This window comes from Topomyia yanbarensis, chromosome 3, assembly GCF_030247195.1.
Source record: "Topomyia yanbarensis strain Yona2022 chromosome 3, ASM3024719v1, whole genome shotgun sequence".
Classification (NCBI taxonomy): domain Eukaryota; kingdom Metazoa; phylum Arthropoda; class Insecta; order Diptera; family Culicidae; genus Topomyia; species Topomyia yanbarensis.
The window spans coordinates 135,694,061-135,711,884 of record NC_080672.1 but is presented as its reverse complement, the minus strand read 5'-3'; the positions used below and the strand labels follow the sequence as shown (position 1 = coordinate 135,711,884).

Genomic DNA, 17,824 nt, shown 5'->3' with positions numbered 1-17,824 from the left:
GGGAAAGATTTTTTTTCACTGAGATTGCAGGATGATACAGGAGAATTTATTATTTAATGTCTAATATCTGATGATTCTGATACAGTCATTTGCCACTTTGTTATTATTAGAGCTTGCATACTTGTGTCTGAAGTTTAATGGTAAATAGGGAAAACGCCTTATCGTCTACATAATCAAGATCAATCGACCTAAATTGAACGAATTTAATCGGGCATTTGAAAAATTTTAACGCAACCTCTTTTTATAGACATGTGCGTATGACATGTTGCCCTTTTATTTGTTTGTGGCATTTTCTATTCAGTTGTTAAAACGGCGACGACGAAAAAGGTGTAGTAGATCAAAATTTTGAACGCGCTTATCCAAAATTTTCCAACATCGATTTGGGAAACCGGCGTAGGAATATTTTGCAATCAGAATTCAGCAGTTACCCATAAAGAAGGGTCAGCACTTTCAAATGTAATCCTAACCTGTCCAATATAAGCGTCGGCAATAAATCGGGGATAACGGGTATTCAATAAAACATAAGAATCTTTTCAGTCATGTAGCCAAAAAATTTGATTTAGAACATAATGTTTATTTTCCAAAAAAACGTCAATGAATTTCGGAGAAGGGACCCTAGTCAGCCGTACGACGCAACTTAGTCGCGATGCTGTCACAAGAGCGCTGGGCGGCACTGACGTCCATCTTCCGGATACAATTTGAGATCCTGGTGGTCAACTGCTTCGTATCCTTGGCCCGACAGTTATTTTTGAACACGTGTACCCTACCGAGGGAGCCGAAAAAATCCTCAATGAGACGGCACTGGGGCAAGTTTGTCGGGTTCCTTTCTTTCGGCACGTACGGTATCTTTTTCGGCTCAAGATACTCTAGCGTATTCTTGGCGTAATGGGAAGACGCCTTGTCCGTCCAGAAGACGTACTTCTCATCCGCATAATGCTCCTTTGAGAACGGCAGAAGCGTTTTCGCAAGACACTCCTCCTGGTACACTTGTTTCAATCAACATCCACTCCAGATCGTTCTGTATGAACCACGGCTTTGAAATCCCTCTGTCCGATATGGCGATGTACAGCATAACTTATTTTTAAAATTTATGCTTAAACTTATATTTTTCTTCAGGGGGTGTGGCCGACATCTAGCTGGAATAGCAGCTGTCTTTTTTGTTTGTTTTTATTTACGTGACTTTAAATATATTTTCATTCGTTACGTAGGTAGATCTTTGTCATCCACCGGCACTGCGATTTCACGATCGCTATCTGCTCGTCCGTTTACTCGGGGACCAAGTCTTCGTCCAACAGATGATGTCCTCCATCTTGAGGGTTCGCTTCAGTGAATAAAGGTATGGGAGCAGTGATATTTTCGGCCGACGTCACGAAAACTCGTTCCGTCCTTGCTTCCGAACAGCTTTTTCATCATTATCTTTGCCGGACGCCCGCTACCGACCTTCCGCTCCATGCTCAGGGATACCAGGATCCGGTAAAGTGTACTCACGGGCACGTTTTCGTCTCGAAAGTGGTCTACCGCAAACTTTTTTCCGCGAAGACCATGCGTTTCGTACAACACGCTCGCGGAAGGCTTGCTGTGTCGACGCCATCTTCGATTGAACTCACAACACCCGAGCGAAAAGAGACACCTTTCTAGGGAGTCCAGAGAGCAATTCTTTTGGAGAGAAAAAAATTACGTTCTTCACTTTAATTACAGAGTGGTATTGAAATCGTTCTCATTTTTTATTGAACACCCGTTATCACACACAACAGTGTAAAGATTCAAGAAACAAACCGGACCAAGGCCGTCGAGAGCCGTCTCGGGCCTCAAGGCTGGTATTACTGACGGACCTTTCTGAACCTAAATGTTTGAATCTTGATTAGAGCAATTGTACGCATTCAATTGTTCAAACCAAACTATGATGGATCTGTTGCTGTTTCTGTTGATCGGAGTCTTCTTATGTTTCTATAGAAAGAAACGAAAACAAGGAACTAAAACTTGTGATTGTGAAACCTTAGTACAGCAGTGATGGATTTCAAAGGCTTTCCTACCCGTCCAACCTTTAGCGAGGTTAAGCATCTGCTGATGTCAAAGAAGTTCAGTACCGCAAAAGTGGTGAAATTTCTGTTCGCTGCGAATCAGCTGAACTTGCGCTGAAGCTGACTGAGGAGGCAAAAAAGCTGCTGAACGAAAACTACGACGTCGAAATTGTGAAACCGCTACGACCTAGAATAAAAATTGTCGGCATAACCGTTGAAGCGCACCAGGATGAACTAGTAAGCAAGATTAGGCTGCAGAACAATTTGCCTAAAACGACTGTGCTGAAGATAGTTCGAGTACTGAAAAAGCATAATGATGATGGTATCAGGACAACGATAAGATTTGAAACCGATGCCTCAACATTTGATCATTTGATGAAGCTGCAGCGCGTTAACGTAGGGTGGGAACGGTGTCGAGTAATCGAAGTGGTCGATGTTATGCGATGCTACAAGTGCTCCGAGTATGGCCATAAAGCTGTGTCCTGCGAGAAAAAATGCGCCGAAGGACATGCAGTCAATGAATGTGACTCCAAGATTGCCAAATGCATCAACTGCAATAATTTGAATGTGCTGCGGAAATCCCTTCCTGACAAGCAACTGGACACCAACCACTGCTCTTGGAGTGCACAGTGTCCTTTATATCAAAAGCGTCTGAAGAAAGCCAAGAATAGGATTGACTACACCGCCTAGCAATCAATGCACCGTAGCTCGTCGACTGAGGATGATGAGCTAGTAGATTCCCCGGCTCTGCCAGGTAATTTTTTAGAACGTATATGTTCACCCGAAGCTGGGTGAGATGCTGCTCTCTTTGATAATGAACAACCATTGCAGTCCAAACCTATTGCCCACATCGGCCTGCCTGGGAGTCAACATACGAGTGCACGAGAAACAATACCAGTGGATTATAGCGTCTCCTCCGAACTCAACGACGACCCTGATACCGATTCACCTCAAAACATGCAAATGGAAATGCGCGTCCTGTTTTATCAGCTAACATAATAGAACGTATATGTTCATTCGAAGCTGGGCAAGATATTGCACCCGTTGACAACATATCCCCCTTGCAGTCCAATGACATCTTTGGATCAAGAACGCCCAGCAAAACCCAGCTACCAGTACTTCAACATCGGAATCAGTTAGGAATCTAGGAATGGAATCAGCAACCTGTTAGCCGACCACTTCTCTATTGTGTTCCAGAAAGTTAATGTTACCTCAAAGCAAGTGGAAAGCTCTCTCCGGAATGTTCCCAGGAATGTTATAGATTTTAGCACCGTTGATTTTTCGAATGAAGACATCCTTGCTGCAATCAGAAAACTTAAATCTTCTAAATTAGCGGGACCTGATGGCAGTCTTGAAGCAGTGTGCTCATGCTGTATGTAGCCCACTGAGATTAATTTTCAACCAATCGCTTCCTCATATAGTGTTCCCCATCGGTTGGAAGAGATTGTGGATGTTCCCAGTATTCAAATAAGGAGACAAGCGAAACATCACAAACTTCCGTGGAATCACGTTATTGTGTGCTGGTTGAAAACTGTTTGAGATCCTAGTCGGCGATCGACTGTTGAATTCTGCTAAACAGTACATATTTCAGTAGATCAGCATGGTTTCTTTCTAGGAAGATCAACAAACACAAACTTGGTTCAATTTACTTCATTCTACATTTCCTATTCTGGCAACACTGTCTAGTGCTAAAGTCTCGGTTTTTATCACGCGTCAATTTTGCCTGTTTTTATCTGAATTTTGCTTAAGATAATCAAATATTACCGTTAATGCGAAAGAATTATTGCCTGCCGATTGAAGACGAGTGCTATTCTCCCGATTACGTCTCGTTTCGGAGCTCAATTTTGTGATTTTGTTTCGCATCAAATCAGAAGAAGCCACCATTGTTTTTGCTTTCCTTAACCCTCGCTTTGTTCTGTCATCATGACGAAAAACAACAAGTGCGATGCTGACTCTTGTTCGGGTTCTGCTGGCTCACGTAGTCAAAAGATTAGTTGCGAATTTTGTGCTAATTGGTTTCACCACAAGTGCGTAAATCTCAATAACATTGTGATCAAATCTCTCCGCGAGTGCCCCGGTATCTGCTGGCTTTGTCCCAAATGCCGCATATTGGATAAACGTTCGCAGCCACTTACTGAAACGTTAAACCTGATCTTACAACGCACTTCGTCAACGCTTACTCTTGTCGGCGGTGTGATGGATACACTGCAAAACTTTTGCAAGATGTACCCGCATAACTCTTCGCATCCAAGTTGCTCGCAGCCCCAGCCAAACACCCGTGTAATCAACGAAAGCGGAGGACCCTTCAAGGACCGTCTCGACGAGTTTCAACTCAACTTGAGCAATATGTTCGACTCGATCTTCGCCGAAAACAACAATAATAAGCGGCCTCGCACCAGCAGCACTTCCAGACCTTCTCTGCCTCCACCTGATAAGATTGCCAAAGCTGACGTTCCAGTAACCTGTGCAGTTCTTACAAATACTATAGTTCCCGTACATCCAGGTGTTACTAGTAGCTGCCATCCGATTACAACATCTGACCTACCCGCCACCAACGAGTCAACAAATTTTGCTGCCAGCGTTTTCGATAAAACTGTTGCCCGCGACGGAGTCATGCTCGTCGATAATTTGCATTCTGCTGTCCCTGCTGCTATCGACAACACAACTTTCAATCAAGGCGCTGCCACCACCGCCTCGTCTGCCCGAGGTTTTACTACCACCGCTACCACACCGCACACACAACCAACTTCAAATGTTTACATTGCTTCCACTTCTGAGCACACCTGTTTTGCTAATGCCGCCTATACGCCTGCTACCGCCACTATTCCCGCTGCTACTCCCACTGCTGCTGCCGCCGCTGCCGAAGCCACTTCAATTGTCGCCGATCCGATTCCAACCGATACCGATACCAATACTGCCCCCGCCACTACTGTCGTACATCATGCAATCCAGTTCGCTCCAACAGCCTCCAACGATGCCAATACCGACATCACTCCATTGCACCCGCTACCAGCCCCAATTACCATCGCCAACCGCCCCGCCAACACACATATTTCGCTGCCGCCAACTGCCACTGCTATGACCATCAGCCCCACCGATACCCACACCAACGAGTCAAATCGAATGCACCACATGTCACTTGCAGCATATTCGTCGTCAGTCGGATTCACTGTTCCCTCTACATCAACATCAACATGTAACAACAACTATGCAGCTCATGTCTCGCTTGCAACATCAACGCAAACTAATGGCAGGCAAGCTATATCAGTAATTTCAAATGTACCATATACCGGCCCCAAACAGTTCATGATCCAACCCGCGCGTCCCCAACAAGTAACATATAACGAAACTGCTCTCCCCCAAAGAACCATTATTAAAAATCCCGCAATAGCCCAAAATAGTAATCAGAATTCCTCTCTCTTGGTAGCTCCACCCGCACAGCAATTACCTAAAGCTGAGAAGTGGTTCTACATCACCAGATTTTTACCTAATGAATCAGAAGATAACATTTGTAACTATGTACACGCTAGAATTAACTGTGACAAAAATTCAATCTTGTGCCATAAGCTCGTGCGCCAGAATCTTGATTGGCCGCTCTCTTTTGTATCGTTCAAATTAAGTGTTCCTGCTGATTTCGAAGAAGTAATCACATCTCAAGATTTCTGGCCAAGCGGTGTGACAATTGCTCCTTTTTTAGAACACAACTCCAAGCAATCAGCGCAACGCAGACTGAATCCGTCCCTTCCCCCACCCCCTCGTCTGAAAGCCATTCGCAACAGAAACACTTGTGCAATCACCACAATCTCCAGCAATTATGACACGGCTAACTCGTCAATCATACCCCCGCTCCCCAATGTACCATCAGCCGATTTCAGTTTCACACCAAGCACACCAATTCCAGACAACCCTAGTTTAGACATATACTACCAGAACACAGGCGGCCTAAATAGCTGTGTAAGTGCGTACTGTCTTGCTTGCTCTGACAGTACTTACGATCTGTATTTGTTCACCGAAACTTGGTTGAACAGTAGCACACTATCGAAGAAAATTTTTGGTAACTCTTACACGGTGTACAGGCTGGATCGCAATGATCAGAATAGTTCCAAGGTGAGAGGAGGAGGTGTTTTGATAGCATGCCGCTCAAAATTCAAATCTCGTCTGGTGCCTCTCTCTAATGTCACCTGTAACGTCGAACAGCTCTGGGTCGCTCTTTCGCTCCAACATTACACGCTCTATGTCTGTGTTATTTATATTCCGCCCGATCGAGTGAATGATTTAGATATAATTGATCAGCATCTGAACTCTCTTTCCCTGATTACGAAACAAATGGCTTTGAATGACAGGATAATTATTGTTGGCGATTTTAACTTTCCAGGAATAAAATGGACCAGTAATTCGTCCAGTTACTTGTACCCTGATGCAAACTGCTCTTCACAAACTGTTTCTTCTCGGAGGCTTTTGGACGACTACAATACCGCTGGTGTGATTTATTTATTTTATTTATTTATTTTATTTATTTTATAATTAATATCAACAGACACAGTGTGGTCCTAATGATAATTTCTTAATCTATTTAAAAAGTCAAATTGTAATCTGCTACGTGGAATGTGAAGATCGAACTCGGATGAAACTCTGTTGAAAGTCCGCTGCAAACCAATGATGGCACCGTTCACTCCATAGTTAGTCCGGCGAAGAGGTAATCGGAGGAATAGATTATTGCGAAGGGCGCGAGGGCGAACGTTCATGTTTATCGCACTGAGAAGCTCGGGGCAGTCAATTCGATCTTGCAAAATATCCGAAATCGTCATAGCACGGAATAGATCCCGTCGCACTTGCAATGTATCGAGTCCAATAAGCAAACCCCGGCTTTCATAACTTGGCAGCTGGTGAGGGTTGCTCCAAGGCAATCGACGAAGGGCAAACCGAACAAATCTGCGCTGTACTGCCTCAATTCGATGGACGCCGTTGAGATAATGAGGGTTCCACACAACTGAACAATATTCCAGAGTTGATCGAACGAGTGAGCAGTAGAGAGATTTCAAGCAGTAAATATCTGAAAAGTGCTTAGATATTCTCATTATGAACCCCAAACAGCGTGATGCCTTTGCGACAATATAGCTGATATGCTGTTTAAACGTCAGTTGTTCATCGAGAAAAACTCCGAGATCTTTGACGCAATTCGCTCTGTCAATTGTGGATTCAGCTAGACAGTAATCGAATCGAATTGGCGTTTTTTTCCTCAAGAACGTAATGACCGTACATTTCTTGGGGTTTAGGGTCATTCGGTTGATCTCGCACCATTCCGCAAAGGTTTCCAGTTGGCGTTGAAGGAAAGCTGCATCATGAGTATTCCGGATTCTATGGTATAACTTGAGGTCGTCGGCGAAAGACAACCGTGGTCCTTATAAACAAAAGTTAACGTCGTTGAAATACAGAAGAAAAATCAATGGACCGAGATGGCTGCCTTGCGGAATACCAGATGAAGCACAGAACTCTTCGGATACACAATCACCTATCTTGACTGCTAGACGACGATCACTGAGATACGATTGCATCCAACGGAGAATATTAGTACCAAAGCCGAGTCTATCCAATTTTGCCACTGCAATAGCGTGATTTATCTTGTCAAAAGCAGCTGAAAGGTCCGTGTAGATAACGTCAGTTTGAAGGCCGTCCGACATAGCATCTGTAACATATGTTGTGAACGACAGAAGATTCGTAGATGTTGAACGTTTCGGCATAAATCCATGCTGAGTCTCGGAGATATACTGTTTGCAGTGGCTGGAGATGGGTTCCAACACAGCCATTTCAAACAGCTTAGGAACTGCGCTTAGCGTTGTAATACCACGGTAGTTGTCAACTACCTTTTTATCACCTTTTTTGTGAACTGGAAACATGAAGGAGGATTTCCAGAGTTCGGGAAATACTCCGGTTGTTAGCGACAATTGAAACAGATGACAAAGAGGTTCAATTAGACCGGCAGAGCATTTTTTTAGAATAATAGTTGGTATACCATCTGGGCCTGCCGAGGTTGAAGCCTTCATTTTCCTAACCGCCAGTTGTACCATATTATTGTCGATATTGATAGAGTTCAAAGACTGGTATGATTGAGGTATATTGAGAGCCGCGCGTGAAGCCTGGGTCGGTGTCAACTTCTCGTTGGAGAAAACACTCGCGAACTTTTCAGAGAATAGATTCAATTGAATAATTGTTACAACAGTAACAATCGCCTGCTTAATCTCTGCTTTGTCAGTCAGGAGTTCGCCGGTACTTGTGCAATCACCGCTGCACCTTCACCGCTTGTTAAAACTTGTCGCCATCACCCCCCTCTCCATATCACTATTCAGAATTGCTCGCCTGTTATCTTCAATGAAGTCTGTGAATCTACTTACTACGATTATAAAAATGGAAACTTCGAAGCAATGAACAGGTTTCTGTTAGGGTTGGACTGGCACTCTCTTCTATCCAATGGCAATTGTAATTCTGCTGCCACGCTATGGACGCATATTGTATCTTATGCAATCGATCAGTTTATTCCTAAAAAGACACGCCGTGAACCCATGCATCCACCTTGGTCCAACCCAACTTTAAAACGATATAAATGCACCAAACGGACAGCACTCAGAAAACTGTCGAAGCATCCTACCCTTCATCTGAGATCATATTATATACAGCTCAACAATCGTTACAAACGACTGAACAAGACACTTCACTATGCTTACCAACGTCGCATTCAGAATAGTCTTAAAATAAATCCAAAATTGTTTTGGAACCACGTTAACGAGCAGAGGAAAGAATCCGGATTACCCGCTCAGATGTCACTTGACGGTTCATATGCATCAACCTTGTCTGGAATATGCAGCTTATTCCGTGAACATTTCAGTAGTGTGTTTACCAAAGAAACTTTAACTAGCCATCAAATTTTGGCTGCAACCAGAAATATTCCTCCCCATTCTCCCATTGGGCCCCACCCCCTCATCACAACTGCCATTGTCAACACGGCATGTTCTGAATTGAAGTCTTCGTCGAGCGCGGGACCCGATGGCATTCCATCTATAGTGCTGAAGAAATGCATAAGCAGTCTTCTCGTACCATTATCAATACTATTCAATACCTCTTTGCGTTCGGGAATTTTCCCTGATTCATGGAAACATTCTTACATTTTTCCCGTGTTTAAAAAAGGGAACAAATGCCTTATATCAAACTATCGCGGGATAGCTGCCTTATGTGCAGTATCTAAGCTATTTGAAATTATTGTGCTCCAATTCATCACTCACAACTGCTCTAGATACATATCTGATACCCAGCATGGTTTTATGCCCAAACGGTCAACTTCAACAAACCTTGTTTGCTATACATCTTTCATCATCAAGTCCTTACAAGCACGACTTCAGGTTGACAGCATATATACCGATTTCTCTGCTGCTTTCGATAAGATAAATCACCAGATAGCAATGGCCAAGTTCGATAGGCTTGGGTTCAATGGTTCCTTTCTGGCTTGGATCCAGTCATATCTGACTGGTCGTGACATGACTGTGAAAATTGGAGACTGCTCAACCATGCCATTCGAAGTGACCTCTGGGGTCCCACAGGGAAGTCATCTTGGACCCTTCATATTTTTACTCTATCTAAATGATTTAAACTTTTCATTGAAATGCTTTAAGTTGTCATTCAGTTTGTCTTCACATCTCGCCCTGAGCAGAAGCAAAAAATCGTCCCGCGCAAGTGAAATAGTCAATTCTACCTAAAAATCAATCGGTGCCTATCACACAAGCAGTCCATATAACAATAGCCTATACCTACTGTGCGATTTAGTGATGAGTGACGGTGCCCAGCAAAAAGCAACCCAGCTGCGGTTGAACTGTGTTGCTGTTGATTTTTCGAAATGCCCCGTAAGACCAGCCATTCGGGAAGTGGAACAGTTATTAAAAGTGCAGATGAAACTCAATCTGGCTGAGGTGAAAACCCTACAAATGCATCATATCAAACATTGCGTGCTGATTTCGTTCAACAACATTAACCAAGCTGAGTCATTCGCCTCGCGAAACAACATGCAGCACACCGCCGAATGCGGCAATGTTAAATATAGCATTCCCGTATACATCGAGAACGGCGCTGTAGAAGTTCGTGTCCATGATTTGGCTACGCGTACCCCTGACGGCGCGATTAAAAAATGCTTGCAAAAATACGGAGAAGTACACTCCGTTACACATGAGACTTGGAGGAATTTTTTCCCGGGCATCCCTAACGGTGTTCGTGTGGTGAGAATGCGTGTGACCAAGCCAATTCCCTCATACATAACCGTCACAGCGTTAGGAAGTGACGATGTTCTCATTCATCAAACATCACTAGTCACGTACCCAGGGCAAATTCCTACGTGCCAGTTCTGCACGAAGAAGCTGCACCTCGGAAAACCTTGCGTAGAAACTGTTAAGGAAAACTCAAATCCAACTGAAATCAGCACACAACCATCTTACGCTAAACCACTAACAGCTGCAAAACCAACATCTATGGATCAAGCACCAACAACCAGCAACAACAACAACGAAACGAATGCCGATAACGAACATACTAAAACGACCCTTAAGAGTAAAACACAAACTGGAACATCCGACTGCGAGCAGCAGGAAAGTAGTACGGATGAGGACATGGACGTGAACGATAACGCGAAAGACAAACGAAATGAACTTCAACTTGCAGTGGACAACACTGGCAATATTTCGCCCCCTAGAAAAAGGATCTCAACACGCAGCAGAAAGCTGCGCCTGAACGAGACCAAAAATTTAACGTAGCTGTTTTTTTTTTATTTAGTGTAAAAAAACAAACAATCGGCCTCGTCGAGCTACCGCATTTGGGCCTAAATAAATTAATTAATTATAAAAAAAAAAAGTTGTCATTCGCCGACGACTTCAAACTATTTCATCTAATCAAAGATTCTGAAGATACCGATTTTCTGCAGACACAGCTGGATATGTTTTCAAATTGGTGCAGCGTAAATAGGATGGTATTGAATCCTTCAAAATGTTCCGTTATCTCTTTCTCCCGCAAACGCACGATAATTAAATATGACTACAAGATTTCGCAAACCATTCTCAAGCGAGAGTCATCCGTAAAATACTTGGGGATTCTACTAGACTCTAAAATGAATTTTAAGGATCACATAGAATATACAATTTCCAAGGCCTCTAAGTTACTGGGGTTTATTTTTCGTGTTTCGAAGAACTTCGACGATATATACTGCTTAAAGGCACTTTACTGTGCTCTGGTTCGTTCAACGCTTGAATATGGTGCTGTTGTTTGGGCACCATATTACCAAATCGATATCCAGCGCGTAGAAGCTATTCAACGCAAATTTATTCGTTTCGCTCTTCGTCGACTTCCATGGAGAGATCCACTAAACCTCCCGAGTTACCAGGACCGCTGTCAACTTATTAATCTCGACCTGCTGTTCGTTCGACGAGATGTCTCTAAAGCTGTTTTCATTGCTGATCTGCTACAATCACGAATTGATTGCTCTAATCTCCTACAATATGTGGATTTCAATATTCAACCTCGTAGTCTTCGATTTCATCCCTTTTTAAGAATACCTTATGCCAGGACCAATTACGGGTATAATGAGCCATTTGATAGTATGTGTCGTCTATTCAATCGTTGTTCTAATGTCTTTGATTTTCACTTGTTCCGAGATGTTGTAAAGCGATTGTTCCATAATACCCTGTCATATCGATAATAATCTCAGTGTTAGTTTGTAAGCGTAAATATTGTACTCGTAGTATTAGTTATAGTGAATCGTTTATATGTATCATTTGGGTGTTTGTAATCTGTTGGTACAAAAGATGAGGAGGTTTTATGCCTGCTGGAGAACGAGATTGAAAGGATTTCAGCTCCAGCGGGCTTTTCCCTGCTCCCAAATAAAACAAACAATACATGAGAAGTATGGAGGAAGGCTCACAAATTGACACCGTATATACAGACCTCAAAGCAGCTTTCGACTGCGTCAACCACACGTTACTGTTAGCAAAAGTGAAACGGCTTGGTGTGGCTTTCAATTATGCGGATTGGCTGAAGTCGTATCTCACATCCTGCTCCCTATCTGTGAAATAGGGAATCAATGAATCATACTGCTTCGTAAATACGTCCGGCGTACCACAATGCATCAACCTCGTCCCACTGCTTTTTTCCATATTTTTCAATGATGTGTGCTACGTGATTCCTCCAGGTTGCAGGTTAATTTACGCCGATGATCTGAATTTTTTTCTTATAGTCAGATCAGTTCAAGACAGTTTGGAGGTACAGAGATACATAGATCATTTTTAGAGTTGCCAACGAATTTCGTGATCCGTATTGCTTGAGAGCACTTTATTGTTCGCTCGTACGGTCCATTCTTGAAGTAACGGCTGTAGTTTGGACTCCCTACACCGAAATCTGGAGAATAGAAGAAAAAGAAATTTTATACGGTATTCGCTTCGATTCCCACCGTGGCAGAATCCAACAGAATTACCACCCTATGAAGATCGTTGTCGTTTGCTCAACATAGATACATTGGCCAAAAGAAGGAGCATTAGTCGAGCTGTATTTATTGGAAAGGTTCTAACCGGGTCTATTGATTCAAGCTACATTCTGGCGCATATAAACATCAACGTGCCACCTAGAACGCTCAGAGCGAGAGAGTTTCTGCGACTTGATTTTCAGCGTACTGAATACGGTCAAAACGAACCAATTAGGGTAATGTGTGATATTTTTGGCCCAGGGTGTAAATAGGTGTTTTAGCGAGAAGATGTTTGTTGGTTCCAATTGATTTTTTTCTAGTAAGGGTTAGTTTCCAACACTCAAATATTACGAAGATCGGTTGACTATGTTGCGAGTTTTTAATAATTTTAATCGTGCATGGAAAATTTTCCATAGAAAAAAATGATCAATTTTTAACTTTTATTCATATTTGTGCGTTCATATAGTCTATAAACAATCGGTGAATTGCAATTTGAAGGAAATTGGTCAGGGAATCTAGAAAAAATTGTTATTTTTGATTACAGTGTTGCCAAATATGCTTTATTTCCAGTTTAAAACTAAAACTGTGCTTTTCTCACAACTCGTGTAATTTTCTTTTGAAAATGTTTATGCCATTGTGTTCCTCAGACATTTTCACACATAAAAACATCTCAAACTTCAATATAACTTGAGCAAATCCCTAGATACAGTGATTTGAAGCAAAAAACTCAAAATGTTTCTCGCTATATCTAACTAACCAAGTAGAATTTCAAAATTCTGAAAACGCCACTTTGTAGAGAATTTTCAAACAAGTAATGTAGCATATCTAACTCAGTTTACCCCAAAATGGCGTTTGTCATAAGATAGCACAACAGCGACGATATATCAACACCCCCGAGGGGATATTCAGATAACAGAACGACAGCGCCTCCGAAGAGATTTTGTCATTCAAATTCGGTTAAAACCGATGCAGGTTTATAAACTAGCGTCGTGACATTTGAAAGCCATAGTTCAGTTTATAACCATTTTTCGCTAAAATTTCCAGAGAACGGTCGTCGATTCTGCAAAAATACTGCTGTATTTTCTCTGTAAGCGACTTGGTTCGCAGAACTTCCCATCAAACTGCCCACGAACCACAATTATGGAACTGTAGCCTCATCAATACATCAGTACTCTTCAAATCATTCCTTGGGATTCCACAGAATATAAAGGAATACCTTATTCTAGTGAAGGCTATGTAAAACGGAAGTCTTCTCACTTATCTCCTGCAATTTCTATTTCAACCAGGTACCGCTTTGTTCGTTATCCGGAGGGAATCGAACAATACCATACCTAGCCAAACTCACTAAAACTGGGGATGAATGAGTTAGGAGGGATTCAAAGGAGACACCCGTGAAGATCTTTTAACAGGTCATCCTTCAGCGCAATCGAAAAGTAACCTTTCTCCAACCCTGCTTTCACTCGATAAGTATTGTGTCTCGAAGACTTTATACAATGAGCCAAAGCATTGTTGAAGAGAGCACCTCTGCGGTTTGGGCTTCGTTTCTTTGATTTTCATAACAAAAGATCCCATTTTAAGGGAAAAAGTACGCAATGCTTGAAAATTTTTTTTTGAATAAATGCATGACTTGCAAAATATTTGTTAAGGTTTCATCTATAAAATACAAATTTTCGAGTGTAGGGTGTCAAAAATGGTGTCCAAAATGGCGGCTCCAGCAAAAGGTGTTTTGAAAACCGACCTCATATGCGGGCACGATCCAGATCGCAATTCGTCGTCTACAAGCAGCAAACCAAAACGATCTTGAAGATTACATTCCGTAGAGGCGCCCCAACCTAAAAAAAACCTGAAAAGATTCGATACAGAAACAAAATGGCGGCCACTTGATAATAAAGTATCGTTTTTTCGCATGATTTTTTCACTTTGGCCGGCTGTAAAAAATCGTTAATGATCAAAATATTACGATTTTGTAGGTTTCAGCGCCTGAGAATGTTGTCTTCTTTTAGGCGGGAAAAACCCAAAGTTGATTGGTTGAACGAGAATGCCCGCAGATTCGAATTTTTTTTGTTCCGAGCAAGCCGTCATTTTTGCCGCCATTTTGATACCTTACGCTCGAAAATTTTTATTTTATAGATGACACCTTAATAAACATTTTGCAGTTTAGCGCACATGTATAAGTCATGCTTTTAAAAAATATTAAAAATTAGGTACTTTTTGCCACAATTATATAAGAGGACTTCCTTAAGGTGTTAGAAGAAGCACGTTTCTCGCAACTAACAGTATTCGCACCTGATGTTGTGGGAAGTGACTCAATTCCCCGAAAATCCAAAAAGGATCTACACGTGAGAGGTTTGAAACAGGTTTTTTTTTCTCTCGCTCCATAGATTTTCAACTAGGGTTTTAGATCTTAAATCGCACATGATAAGCGCTAATATTTTCGCTGTATCATGTGTCATGAAAAAATCAGTACCAATATCTGTGTTATAAGCGGCCAGAAGCTGCCTTGGCTAGATGATAGGTAAACTATATTTCTTTGGATGTAGTTGAGTCTGCCATGGATTTTATTTATATTTCCTTTCTTTTTGCTCGCTTTGAGCTTCTACGGCGTTCACATATATTTTCTAAACATGCTTGAATGAAAACCCGTTTTTACCATACCATGGTATATCTATGAATATGCTTCTTTCTTTCAATAACACTTTCACTGTATTGCGTAAGCATACCTAGGTAACTAAGTTGTTCTAATGTGTCATTCTTCGCAATTCGAATTCGCCAAGGAAAACAACTTAAGATAAAAGTCAACTATCAGCTAGCTCATTCAAGCCAACTCATATTGTTATCAGTAGCAAAGTAGAGCACAAATTATAGAAAATAAAATCAGTCTTTTTCATCTTTACCATATATGTTATAGCGTTTTCGTTTTTTGCACCAATTTCGTGCAAAAAAGATAGACAAGATTTGACTTTGAACTACACCGGTGTTGTCAGTGCTACAATCATTCAAACTTGAGTACAATCAGTCTACCTCATTTTTTACCCTACACCAGTGCAGCACAAGGTAAAAACGTAAACGCTATAAGGGAATCAGTGTAACACCGACCGATGTAGTGCAATCTCAAAAACGAAAATGCCATTAGATTCATACTATTTTTGATTTTTTCACTAGGGGAACAAACATCCAAGGTACACAGGCAAGTATGAAGCAGTCGTGGCCAAGTGGTTAAGGCGTCTGACTCGAAATCAGATTCCCTCTGGGAGCGTAGGTTCGAATCCTACCGGCTGCGTAGGACATTTTTTGTTACGTGACCAGAAGTTTTGTTCCCAATTCACCTACTACGACGACCTACTCTCAATTATCAATCGGTAGTTGATAAATTTGCTCAACTGAATAATAGCTGTTGTACTGAATGGAAACTGTCGCTAATAGAGCCAAATGATAATGCATACACCATTCGGCAACGAAGCGTAATCGTTCATCGCGCTCAGGCAAACGGTTCGCGTAGTGTAAGGATTTTTTCATCAGAGTTGGTCAGCTAGCATACCTAAGGGACCATCCATAAATGACGTAGCATTATATAAGGGAGAGGGAGTTTTATATTTTGTGATGATTTAAGACGACAGGGGGAAGGGGGTCATGTCATACTACGTAGCTTTTTTAAAAGGGAATAGGGATTGACCTGATCTCACGACAATCCTACCCGTTTCATCTAACTAACATCGTTCTGTTTTTTTAAATAATTTTTGCGGTTGCGAGGGGGGGGGGGGGTTATCGTTAAGTTACGTAATTGTTTATGTTTATTACCTTCACCAACAGGCCCCTTGGCTCCAATGGTGGTTGCTTAAACTAATTACATTTTAAAATTGACAACATTTTTGCGTTTATAGAATTCCGCGTCCGGTTGAAGCCAAAGGCCGTCGCCACACTGTTAAAAATTCGCTGGAGTTCGGTAACAGCGCTCTGGCAACCATAATTGGTTCTCCTGAACGGAACTCGCAGAAGACAGTTATTACGCAGAGTTCGAACGCGGGCTTGAAGATCCAGACGTCCGAGGATTGTAGGGCAATCCACTCTGGCAGAGAGTAAGTCCCAGATGAACAGGGCTCGAGAGCAGTCCCTCCGAATGCTGAGTGTATCGAGGTGTATTAGCTGGCAACGATTTTCGGCAGCTGAAATCTGTTTCGTCATGGGAGATGCCGAAGGGCGAAGCGTATGAACCTGCTTTGGACAACCCCGATTCTGTCAATCCCGTTCTGGTAGTACGGATTCCAAACAGCTGAACAATATTCTAACGTTGAGCGGACCAACGCGCAGTAAAGCGATTTAAGACAATATACGTCCCTGAAGTTTTTCGCTATTCGGAAAATGAACCCAAGCTGTCGTGATGCCTTATCCACGATGTATGACGTATGTGGTTTGAATGTTAATGCCGAATCCATGATGACTCCGAGATCTTTGATGTGAGAGTGTCTGGTAGTTAAACTGAGTCGGTTGGCGTTTCCGCGTGAACGTAACGATTGAGCATTTGCTCGGGTTCAAAACCATTCTGTTTAGATCACACCACGTACTAAAGCTGTTCAGTTCCCTCTGAAGATGCTCGGCATCGGTTTTATCCCGTATTTGTTGAAAAATTTTCATGTCGTCGGCGAAAGAAAGGTGGGGTCCTTGTAATGTGAAATTGACGTCATTAAAGAAGAGGAGGAATATTACTGGACCGAGATGGCTTCCTTGTGGTATGCCGGATGTAGCGAAGAATGGTGCAGATAGACAGTCCTTAATGCTGATTTGGAGTTGCCTTCCATCGAGGTAGGAACGAAACCAGCGCAGAAGTTGTCCATGAATGCCGAGTTTGTCCAGCTTCGCTATTGCGATATCATGGTTGATTTTGTCGAAGGCCGCAGATAGATCCATATAAATAGCATCGGTTTGCAATCCGTCAGCGAATCCATCCATTACATATGTTGTGAACGAGAGCAGGTTTGTCGTTGTCGATCGTTTAGGCATGAAACCGTGTTGGTCATCTGCAATGTAGTATTTGCAGCGAAAGAAAATAGGATCTAACACAACCAGCTCGAACAGTTTTGATAAGGCACTTAAACACGAGATTCCCCGATAATTGTCAATGTTCGATTTGTTTCCTTTTTTATGAACTGGAAACATGTGCGCTGCTTTCCAGCAGGAAGAGAATGTACCAGTAGTGAGTGATAGCTCGAAGACTCGCTGAAGTGGTTCAAGAAGCCCGAGGGAACACCATCTGGACCCGGGGAACAAGATGCTTTCAGTTTGGCATTTGCTGCAAGAATGGCAGCATTATCGACAC

General features: G+C 42.3%; 1 non-coding gene across 1 annotated transcript; it reads left to right on the top strand.

The window, feature by feature from the left end:
• Positions 1-15,708: 15,708 nt before the first annotated feature.
• On the top strand, positions 15,709-15,790 carry Trnas-cga (transfer RNA serine (anticodon CGA)). The gene has a single exon. It is a non-coding gene; the product is annotated as a tRNA-Ser (tRNA).
• Positions 15,791-17,824: the final 2,034 nt, after the last annotated feature.